The 11,832-nt window shown below is 46.7% G+C and overlaps 1 long non-coding RNA gene across 1 annotated transcript; it reads left to right on the top strand.

Annotated features, from left to right (window-relative positions):
• The first annotated feature begins 347 nt into the window (after positions 1-347).
• LOC126506200 (uncharacterized) lies at positions 348-8,948 on the top strand. The gene is made up of 3 exons (XR_007593148.1): positions 348-960; positions 6,403-6,506; positions 7,058-8,948. It is a non-coding gene; the product is annotated as an uncharacterized lncRNA (long non-coding RNA).
• The last annotated feature ends 2,884 nt before the right edge of the window (positions 8,949-11,832 follow it).

Below are 11,832 nucleotides of genomic sequence, written 5' to 3'. Positions count from 1 at the left end.
GACATTTTGGAATTAGGATTAATGATACGTTATTGCATTCAACATGCGTCCCTGTGATGTGGAGATGACTCACAATTCCCGCATCTGGGTCTTGACTCACTTATACCAACAGCATCCGACAAGGAATGTGGTCAAGCGTGTCTGCCGACTTGTCTTAACTTTATGAGTCTGCAACAGTCATCATCCCACCATGCGGCTCTCGGCACAATTCATTCAGACTGATACATTATTGGAATGGAAAAAGCCCTTCTCGCAATTATTGTTCGTTGCCAGGTTTGGCTGTGTGTAAAAGAATGAGCTCCCACAGTTCCAGCTCCCAGGGATCCGGCACCCTCTTCTGAACTACAGTCTCACATGCAAATAACCACACATGGATATACACACTCATACTTAGAACAGAATCTAAAAGTCATATCATGACTATACTATGGCTGAGAGCAAAATGCACATGAAGTTTTAGGGTGAGGCATTCGAGCTCATGGTTTACTTCTCTGACCCACATCTTTCAGACAGAAGTTGGACAAACCTTGCTCATTCTTTTTGCCAGCTATGGAACCTCCATAGTTAAGAAAGCGTTTGAAGGGACACAGACCACAAAGCCCTCTGAGTGCTGGCCCACAATGTGAGCCGAAGCAAAATACATGAAACAATAAATCAGAGAGCTATGCATAAGTGAGGCTTGTGAGAATGGGAGATGGCCTCCGGGTCTGGGAGATCTCAGGGCAGGCAATGCCTACCAGGCCAGAGCCATGGAACAGCAATGCAGAGGGGATCTCGGGAAGACAATGAAATCTGGCTGATGGCTCAGCGAGGAAACAAAATCCAAAACAATGGAGGAAGCGAAGAAAGGCTCAGAGGGCACCGATGCTGGAGGCAGAGGGGAGAGAAATGGAGAGGGGCTGGCCGAAGGATGTTCCAGATGGCAGGTGACCCCTTGAGAAGCAATGATTCCAGGGAAAGGTGAGTCTATTGTTTGGAGGTCAAGGATCAATGTGTTTCAGAAGCAGGGCTCCCCACGCAAGTAGGCACAGACACCCATAGGGTCCCTCAAACCAATGACAAAGAATGGTAAGTGTACCTGCCACACCACAGGGGGACGGGGTGTTAACTGAGCAGGGCCGTGAGCGCAGGTGGGAAATAACCTTGGCAAGTTCAAACCAGTTCTGCACCAGAGCCGCCCGCTGTGCTTCAGGCTTGCTAGTTCCCTCTCTCCCCTACCTCTTCTCCCCACAAGTACCTCCTCCTTCCCTCCTGTCTACACCCTAGCTTCCCTAGCTTCGTTACTGTAGGGAAGTGTGTGCCAACTCGCCAAAGGGTGGGTAGCTCTTGCTGGGTGGAAACAGAAGTTCCCCTCTGCCCAGCATTTGGTGCCTTACCTTGTAAGCAAGTGCGGTGAAACCACCAAACTAGACCATTCCGTAAGTACATTCCGTAAGTGAGGGCTGCCTCACGGGAGCAGAGAACAGCAGCAGGGCAGGAATGCCAGTAGATTTGATATGACAGACAGTGAGGTGGGGGTTTGCTCATGCAGATGGTTTGGCTTAACTGGGAACTAGGAGCAGAGATCGGAAAGAGTGGCTTTCCCGTCAAACAGAAACCTGCATCACAGGGCTTCTGAGAAGGCCAACTGTAGCTTCCTGTTCAGCGGGTAAGAACTCTTCTGTTTACCTGGTGAGAACCCAGCCCGAGTTGGGCCTAGACCCTCATCTCAGGATATTGTCAGCAGCACTACCATCTTGGGGTCCAAGGACTTGAGTTTGGATACCAGTCTGAGTTACTTTTCTATTGCTATGAAAAGATATCATGACCTAGGCAATTTATAAAGGAAAATATTTAATTGGAGGCTTGCTTACAGTTTCAGAGGGTGAGTCTATGATCACGGCAGGGAGCAGAGCAGTAGACAGGCAGGCATGGTGCTGGAGATGTAGCTGAGAGATTTTGATTATTTGATTTACGAGCATTGGGCAGAGAGAGTGAGAGACTGAGCTGGGCTGGGCCCATACCCAGTGACACACCTCCTCCAACCAGGCCACACCTCCTAATCCTTCCAAAACAGTTCTGCCAACTGGTGCCCAGACATTCAAATGAATGTAAAGGGGCATTCTCATTCAAGTCACAACCCCCAACACCCACATAAAAAGCCAAGAACACCCTGCACCTAAGTCAGAGTATTGGGGAAGTAGAGACAAAAGGGTCCATGACTTGCTGGCTGGGCAGTCTGGAGGACTCCAGTGAGGGATGCTTCCTCAAAGGATAAGGTGGAGATGGGCAACAAGATGCTTCATCAGCTAAAGGTATTTACGGTGCAAACTGACAGCCTGAGTTTGATTCCTGGAGGTGAAAGATGAGAACCAACACCAATTATCCTCTGACCTTCACCCAGGCTCCCTGGGGCATGAGCACCTCTCCCTTCCCCCAGCACACACATACACAATAACAATAAATATAGTTTGAAAAGTTAGGAGAAAAGTGAAAGAAGACAAACATCATTGACATCTGACCTCTGATGCATACTCGGGGCCACACACACACAAATGTAGCCCTTAAAGACTTCTAAGAGTTGAACGGGAGCAGTACCTTAGCTATACAACAACTGATGTCTGAATAGCTGGGTGCGAGCATTCGTTCACCATCAGTTTCTGTCCTAGAAAACAGCAGGGCTCACTCGCCCTTGGACAGTGGTACCAAGGGCAAAACTAGAAGTGGGGAAATGGTGAATAAAACAGACCGACCACTCCTTCCCAAGCCATCCACCCATCCTGGGGAGACTTGAACAAGGTGATCTGACAGGCAGTAAGCCCGCCCTGGTCAAGGAGGATTGAGAGCTCTGTGGCATCGGTGAACTCAGTGTGACTGGTTTCTAAGGCCAGCTCCAACAAGAGGCTCATTGTAAGGGAGGGGCTCTGACTATCCCAACCAGCCCAGTGTGGGGGTGGAACATAGCAGCCCAGCCAACGCCTGTGTTCTGCTTCTCCAGTCCCAGGTGTGTTGTCCTGGAGACACTGGTGTGGCAGGGAGAATCCTGGCACCTCCCTCCAGAGAGATCTGAGATGCAAAGCAGGCTCCTGGAGGCAGGAATGGATTTGCATAGGAGCTCAGGGCCTTCTGGAGAAGGAGGGTGGGGAACACATGCTTTTAGAGAGCTGGAGCTGCAGACCTGGCCGGTGGCAATGTAGTCCTTTCCGAGTGACAATGGCATTTAAGAATATGAAGCAGATCATAGCAAAAGAAAGCCTTTTTATTTAGAAATAAATCTAATAAATCTAGGCAAGTTTTTTTTTTTTAACAATAAAGAATCCCAAGGACCTACTGTTGTCTGTGCTCATGAATATGTAGGACCCAGCCACGACAAGCTAGATAGAGGCCTGAGTCTCAGTAGTTTTCCCTGAGGCAATACCTGGTTGCAAGAAAGACCACAAACTGAGACCACCAGGGACCACCCAGGAACAGACCATCCAAAGGAAATTTCTAACATTTCAACCATTGTAGATAGGATCACCTGCCAGCACACACCCAATCGCTTTTCACCAAGACACCCCTAGACAAATGTCAGCTAATCAGGGGTCCTGAACCTTAGAAATCCCTCACCCCTACCTTTGCTACTACAAAAACCCAACCCTAACGGAGTTCAGGACTCTCAGATCACTCCAATACATTAAACACATAGAGAGACCGAGTTTGCAAGCCTGCGTAAGAATAAAGGCTCTTTGCTTTACATACAGGACTTGACCTCCTAGTTGGTTTTAGGGGGACTCTGTGATCTGGGCATACAAATACATGCTTGTAATATTAATTTAACAATACTGAACCCATGATCATGACCACGGAGCAAGGCTGTGAGGAGGAAACTGAATTTGGGGACCTGCAGTGTTTCTGTCGCTGCAGCCACTTGGGGATCCACCGCATTTTTACTTTTACCATTACAGCATGGTTTACACATAATTACAACAAGCTCGCGTTTAAAGCTCTGGTGTGACCTCTCCCAACTTCAGTATAGCACAGTGGTTGTCAACCTTCCCAATGCTGCTTTAATACAGCTCCTCTTACAGTGATGCCCCCCATAATAAAGTTATTTCCGTTGTACTTCATAGCTTATTTTGCAACTGTTATGAATCATGATTGAATAGTTATGTTTTAGGCGGTCTTCGGCAAGTCCTGTTAAAGGGTCGGGTTTTTTTTTTTGTTGTTGTTGTTGTTTTACCCCCAAATGGGTCATGACCCACAGGTTGAGAACCACTGGTTTAGCGCATACCCCACATATAAGGTCAACTGTGTTAGGTTTAAATGGCATCTTAGAAATTTACTCATCAGGTGTCCTGGGCTTCTTAATGTACCCAAGGTCAAATCATTACCGGAGCAAAAGTAAGCCAGTCTCTTGTTTCTAATGTACATTGTTGCAGGGAGGGAGTGGCTAACCCTGAGTTCTCTGTTTTCCACACAGACAGAAAGAATAGGGTCCTAGTTGTTCCTCCTGGGGAACAGAGGAATTGCAGCCAGCGGTGGAAGATCTCCCATGGTGCCTCTACTGGGGGCCCCAGCCATGTTCACATGGCCATGTATTTACATGAAGTTTTCAAAAATAAAATATTTTAACCACATTCGATTCAGACATCAACTTCCCTTCACATTCTCTCATATCAAGGTCACTGGAGTAATTGCAGAACAGTTTGGGAATTTTGAGATGAAGAAATTGATTGAAGAATGCTTTAGCTGTAATTTGGAAATTTGTGGGGGGAGGGGGTCATAAATCAGATTAGAAGCCACGGGTATTATTTCTCATCATTTTACTCAAGAGATGAGATTTTTATATGACTAAAAAAAAAAAAAGAAAAAGAAAAAAAGACCAGTGGGACATAAAGTGAAATGATTACCGTGAAGAATCGGGGCAAGAGCGATTAGTCCAGAGAAATCAGTCTGACAAGAAGAAGCAGATTATAAATGAAGAATTTCAGATCACCCTAAAGGCAATAATTAACCAAGAAGAAAATAAACTTCAAGTAGAAAGTAACGCATAGATTTTTGACTGTTGGATAATCCCATTAGTGCAAAAGCGTAAATCAACAGAACACTGAGATAATATTTAAATTTTATGCTAATTTTGCACGGCTCCGTGGATAACGACACTTGCCTCTGAGCCCAAGAACCCAGAGTCCACAGGGCGGAAGGACTGACTCCACTAACCATCCTCTCACCTCCGCAGACATGCCAGGATATGTGTCTACCCACACACAGGTGCTGTCCCCAAACTAAAACAAACACATGCTACAATTAAACAAATAACAATAATACGTAAATTTTACCACGAGAAAGGTATTGGCATGGACTAGCTCATAGGTACACCTGGCTTAGTGTTCAGGATTAGGTACTGCACAAGAAGACCAGACAGGGCCGGAGAGATGGCTCAGTGGTTAGGAGCATTGCCTGCTCTTCCAAAGGTCCTGAGTTCAATTCCCGGCAACCACATGGTGGCTCACAACCATCTGTAAAGAGGTCTGCTGCCCTCTTCTGGCTGCAGACATGCACACAGACAGAGTATTGTATGTATAATAAATAAATTAAAAAAAAAAAAGAAGAAGACCAGACAGCATCCTAGAGTCTTATGTGGATGACAGCCATGTCCGCAAATTGGACCACAAACCTCTAAATATACATGCTACTGATGAATTAATCTGGGGGAGGATTATCTTCAATTTTAAATGGCAAACAAGTTTTGATGAACCAAGACAGAAGAAAATCTAAATTGACTGACTTCCTATTCTTGCTGTAAAATAGTTGCTATATCATTTTTAAAGATTTATTTTATGTTTAAGTATGTATGTGAACATGCACACTTGTGAGTGCAGATGCCTGAAGAATCCAGAAGAGGGCGTCATCAAATCTCCTGGAGCTGGAGTTACAGGCCGTTATGAGTCCTCCAATTTAGGTTCTGGGAACAGAACTCTCAGGGCTCTTAACCACTGAGCCATCTCTCCAGCCTGGATATTATCTTCTAAATGAAGAGACAAAGAAGTTTTAATATGGGGGAAAGATAGTTAGGTGTATGAGACAGTTCATCTGTTTAAAATGGTCTCTCTGAGCTATTTGTGGTAGTTACCAGTCTTTGGAAATGTATAACTTACTGTAATTTCCTTTTCTTACTCTGAAATGTTTTCTCCACACCTGGTTTTGTATTTGTGGTTGAGAGAGGAGAGATAGAGAGAGAGAGAGAGAGAGAGAGAGAGAGAGAGAGAGAGAGAGAGAGAGAGAGAGAGAGAGAGATTGAGAGCACCCTTAGAACTGAGTGAGCCACAAATTCCTCAAAGTCTGAGCCTGCCCCGGAGTATCAATGATCATACTGTAGCTCCTAAAAATGAAACCACTGTGGTCACCAGGACCTAAGTGATACTGAATGCTGGCCAGCAGGTGGCAGTGTGGTACAGCAAGTCCAAATAACAGGACGCTTTGTAGTGGAAAGTGTAGTCAAGATGAAAGACTACTTACTTATTATCTATCTACGTGCTTTTGAGGTAAGACTTTTTTTCAATATAGTCCTGGTTGTTCTAGAACTCACTATGTAGACCAGGCTGTTCTTGAACTCATAGATACCCTCCTGCCTCTACCTTCCAAGTGCTAGTATCAAAGGCGTGAGCCACTGTGCCCCAGTGAAAGGTTATTTTTTGTTTGTTTTTGTTTTTTGAGACAGGGTGTCTCTGTATAAAAGCCCTAGCTCTCCTGGAACTAGCTCTTATAGAGCAGGCTGGTCTCGAACTCACAGAGATCCACCTACCTCTGCCTCCCTGGTGTTGGGATTTAAGGCATGTGCCACCATTGCCCGGATATTTTTAATAGTACCTTGTACTGGATGCTTCACTTTTGGCTTTGGATATATTTTAGGATAAGGTAGGAACTGTGCCTGTAACTCTCCTGTGCAGTTAGGATGCTGTGCTCATGAAACAGCCTGCCAACCTTCACCCATGGTGCAATTGGCTGCTTTTTCTCAGTAGGCACACTTGGCTTTGGCCATGTCTGATAACATCAAGTGATTTTAAAAGAAATCTTCTTCCTTATTACTCCTCAGGAGAGATCACTGTCCTTGCATCTAAGGACAGCTTCTTGCTGATCTTCAAAAGCAAATACTCATTTGCAGAGTCTGTTACATACAACACTAAAAGCACATCCTGCTGATGAACAGTCTGAATCACTACAGTGACCTGTGCAGTGGCAATACAAGGGTCAATTCCAGGCTACACCCCCAGGACCTTCTCAACACGGAGGCACAGAATCCAGAAAACCTGAAGTATCGACAGTAAGAGCTGACGCGACCACGGGGCTGCACAGTGTACCACCACGTCTTATGCAACTGGATTGACTTGGATGATGCTCATGGGTGATGCCATTTCCTGCCTTGTGTGAAGATGAAGAAACCAGGTCACAGTTATTATGTAACTTACTGGTGGTGTTTAGATCCTCAGTGTCCCTCAAAGGTCCCAGGCCAGGGCACTGTTGAGAGGTGTGAGGAAATTAGGTTGCTGAGTGAGGAGGTCCAGGAAACGTGAGCCCATTTCCCTGTCAACCAAAGGTCAGAGAGCCGGGACTTCCTCTAGTTTCTTCAAGGTTATCGTGTTTCCGCCTCAAACAAAGATCCTACCTAGAGTTAGAGCGGAGAGTTCCGTTCTCTCAAGGTTATTGTCATTAGGGGCGGCTCATAGCCAGCCTTTGTGCTTCAGGAATAGAGAAGTAGATGTGTTCTTACCTCAAACAAAAAGTCTAAGGATCCCACTAAGTTCCAGTTCCCTTAAGGAGATAACTCTGGATTCCACCCAGAGAGTGGTTTGCCTACTGTTTTGGTCTAGGGTGTGAGCGTGACTTATTTTGTTCTAACAACAGACCGTTTAACTATGGTGGCCCGCGACCTTCAATTGGTATGTTCAGTTCCTTGTTTCATGGTAAGTTAACGCAGTTTTTTGTCTTACTCCTACCTTTTGGAGTCAGGGGTATTTTAAGCAGTTAGAAATTAAGTAAGGGTGAATTTCAGTACTCACTAGAGTTCCCTCCTGATGCTATCCTATATTTTTCTCTGTTTTATTATTTTCATTCCTGTCTTTATATTCTTCGCTATATTTCTAAATCCCCACACCTCTACCCTGGCAAGAAGTATTTTTGTCAGGACTGGTCCCCAACAACTGAGGCATGCTGTTTAAGGGCATAACGAGGGGCTCCCTCCGTCCCCTCTCCTGGCAATGAGGTGAGTGGTTTTGCTCTGCCACCCTCTTTCCTCTGCTTAGTCTTCACACTGCAGCCACACTATCCTGACTCACCAGGAGCTCAGAAGCAAAAGCTGGGGCTGGTGAGATCAATAAGTGTTTGTCATGTGAGCGCGAGGACCCAAGTTCAATCCCCAGAACCCAAGTTTAGCACCCAAGTTTAAAAAGAAAGATGGACATTTAGTAGCTTAATATCTAATACGGCATTGATGCCAGGGGACAGGAAGAGCCTGAGGCTTGCCCAGTCTAGCCGAATCAGTGAGCTCCTGATTCACTGAAAAACCCTGTCTCCAAAAATAAGGTGGGAAGCAATTAAGGAAGAGACACACACACACAACATACACACAATACACACACATACCTACATACATGCAGACACATGCACATACCCCAGACCTGACCAACCAATCACGAACTGAAGCAAGCAAACAAAATAAACCTAGGAGCCAAAAAAAGGCCTTTTTGTCTGTGTAAACTGGTTATTTTAGATGTCACAGGGCTGGAAACCTGAATTCACGGTTTCAGTGGCTGAGTTCAGCTGGGCTATGTTTGTCTGTCACAGAGCTGCCTAGCTGTTCTGCCTTCTGCTGCAAGCCCAGTCTGCTGCCTGGCTTCCATCTTGAGAGCATCACTAGTTAGTAGGCCGTGCCCACGAATGAGAGCTGTGCAGCAGTCTAGTCTTTAAACAACGGGGGGGGGGGGGAAGGGGGGCAGGACTGTTTGCACCACCCACCCCACCCACTGAGATCACTACACTGCCCCCGAGAGAAGAGAAAGATCTCTGTGCTGAACCTGAGACTCTTCTTGCCCACTGCTCCCCTCTTCTGGGCAAGCTCTCTGAGACCAGAGCGCACTAGTTATCCTTGCCCAGAGCTCACCACAGCTTCAGCCTGCGAGCTCCCAGGAAGCCTAGCTCGGGGAGGTCTCCAGGTACCTCCCATCAGCTACCCTGTCCCACCAGCTACCTCTTCCCATCAGCCACCTGTTCCCATCAGCCACCTCTTCCCATCAGGCACCTCCACCTCTCCAGGTCTCGTCCCTGGCCTTATAGTGCCCACCCCCATCAACGCTTCTTCTTCAGAGTCCCCTTGCTCTGTCTCTCTTCTCTCTCGCCTCCTCTGGGTCACTCCTCTCTCTTTCTCGTCTTTCTAGCCTCAGTTGCTCCTCAGAGCCTGGAAATCCCGCACTGTGTTGTTCCAGTCGCTCTTCTTTTCTCCCCTCATTTTTCTTACGCTCCACCACACATCCATCTCGCGTTGACGCTCATCTTTCCTACGCTCCATCACGCATCCATCTCGTGTTGACTTATTCGCTCGCCGAGTCCACAAACTGTTACCACCCACATTCGCTTCTTGATTTGCCCATTTTGGTGATGGCAGTGCCATGCTTCGACGCTGAAAAGCAGCGCACCACCTACACCCGTCCTTTCCCTGGACACCATGCCATCAGCAAGGGGTGGGGACATTTCTTCCACTACCCCCGGGCCCCGTTAGCGTGTATTCACTGCCAGTCTCCTGACTCAACCTCCTGATCCTCTACATTAGCTCTGAACACCTTTTCCTGTCTCTAGCCTTACAACCCCACTACCCCACTACCCCACTACTCCATCTGCCCCCAGCTTCCTCCCCATCACACTTTTCTTCCTAATACACGGGGTGAGCAATCCCTGACTCTGAGATCCTAAGAGGCTTCCCTGGTAAACCATGTTCTGGTAATGATGCCACTTAAGGGCTGCCCAGCCTTTATTGTTTCTAGGCTCGCCTCTGCCTATAGCGTCCACTCTGTTCCTTCACTCGGACTTAGAACACTTGAGGGACGCCCGGGTACCTTTATCACAGCTAGACAGTGGAGAGAACCTAAGCCTGTTAGTGACCACCTGTGGGTCTGTATCTTACTCTGTCAACAGCGGTGCCCTCTCCCTGTCCTTGCTTCCTTGACCTGTGAAATGGCCACAACAGCCTTTTCTGAAGGAAGGTTTGCTGCGCACCTTGTGCCCCCCGACTGCGCTCTATGCGCTAGAACCCAGTTCTCGAGCTTCGGGCAAGGGTCTGGAGGTTGAGGAAACACACGCAGAGACAGACCGACACACGGACCTTCAATCGCTGGTACAAAAGCCTTTCTTTAGTAGCACCTCGGAGGCTTAAGCGCCCTGCAGTCAATGGCCAACAGGTGAAAATCCCATCCTCTGATCCTCTAGGCAAAGCACAGCTTCTACTAACTTCAATTAGAAGGCTCTAGACAGGGAAAAGCAGCTGAAGGCCAGGACTCAATTGCTCCCAACAAGGTTAGTCACCAAACAAACATTTCCAGAGTGTCTGCTGATCACGAAGCCTTGCCTGCTAGGACTGGATAAATATTTGTTTCTTCTGCCGTGATTCCTCCACACCCACGGCCTCTCCTTTCAAATGCTCCCTCTCCCTCAGCAGAGTAACACATCCCTCGAAAACAATCCTTCCAAGGGGGCTGAAAAGTTCCTGGTGACATCATGAAAGCCTCCCCACCTCTCAAGGCCAGGCTCAGCACTTCCACACTGAGTACCCGGAACCAGAATTATCAGAGAATTGTCTTACCTTCCTGCTGGATCTGTTTCCTCCTGTGGAGTGGAACATTGTTGAAGTAGACCAAGAAGTTGGGAGGCGGAGGCAGGGGGATCATGAGTTTCATGTCAGCCTGGGCTTACCTTGATGTAATAAAACCTTTTGAACTCCATTCTCTTCTAGAGAAGGTAGCTTTGAAACCCACTGCGCTTTTGTTGTACTTGTAAGGAGACTAGTGGAAGTAGCTGGCCAGAAAGTGGCCATTGTCTGTGCTTGCTCATTATTTTAATGAAGCTTTCTCCAAGGTGGCTAGCCACACTAGTTTCTGCTGATGCTACTTTCATCTCCACTTCTTTCTTTTTCTATTTGTCTCCCCTCACTACAGTGCAAACGTCCAAAGGCTGAAAGTGTGTCTGACTTACTGTTGTGTTATCGAAGCCTAAAGCAATATGTAATATTTGTTGGTTCGGGGTTAGGGAGATGATTGAGTGGTTAAGAGCAGTGGCTGCTCTTCCAGAGGACCTGAGTTTGATTCCCAGCACCCACATGGTGTCTTACAACTATCTGTAATCCAGGGAAACTGGGGCCCTCTTCTGGCTTCTGGGGGCACCAGGCATACACATAGTACACAGACATGTATGCAGGAAAACACCCACACCACACACGAAGTAAAATAGTAATAATAAATACTTGACTAAGTTTCAAACAAATTAATATATGATGCCTTTTAATGTTTAGTAGACTATAAGTCATGAAAACATTGTGCTTACCAAGATGCTTAGAAAATTAATGGAATTGGGGCTGGAGAGATGGCTCAGTTGTTAAAGGCTAGGTTCACAACCAAGAATATAAGAAATCAATGGAACTGCAATTTGATGGTCTAGTATTTGCTCATCGCTCCAGTTGCTCAAATCCTCATGTCAAGTGTCTGTTTGAGCTTTTGAGCCTTACTCTACACTTGTGCAGAGTACGGGTTTCACCTTTTCCTTCCTTGCTTGAAGACAGTACCTATTTCTACTGCAAAAAGTAAGCAACCTAACTGGTGTGGGAGT

This window comes from Alexandromys fortis, unplaced genomic scaffold (assembly GCF_014885135.2).
Source record: "Alexandromys fortis isolate MF-2015 unplaced genomic scaffold, M_Fortis_MF-2015_v1.1 scaffold_0, whole genome shotgun sequence".
Lineage (NCBI taxonomy): Eukaryota > Metazoa > Chordata > Mammalia > Rodentia > Cricetidae > Alexandromys > Alexandromys fortis.
This window is presented reverse-complemented; position numbering and strand designations above follow the sequence as displayed.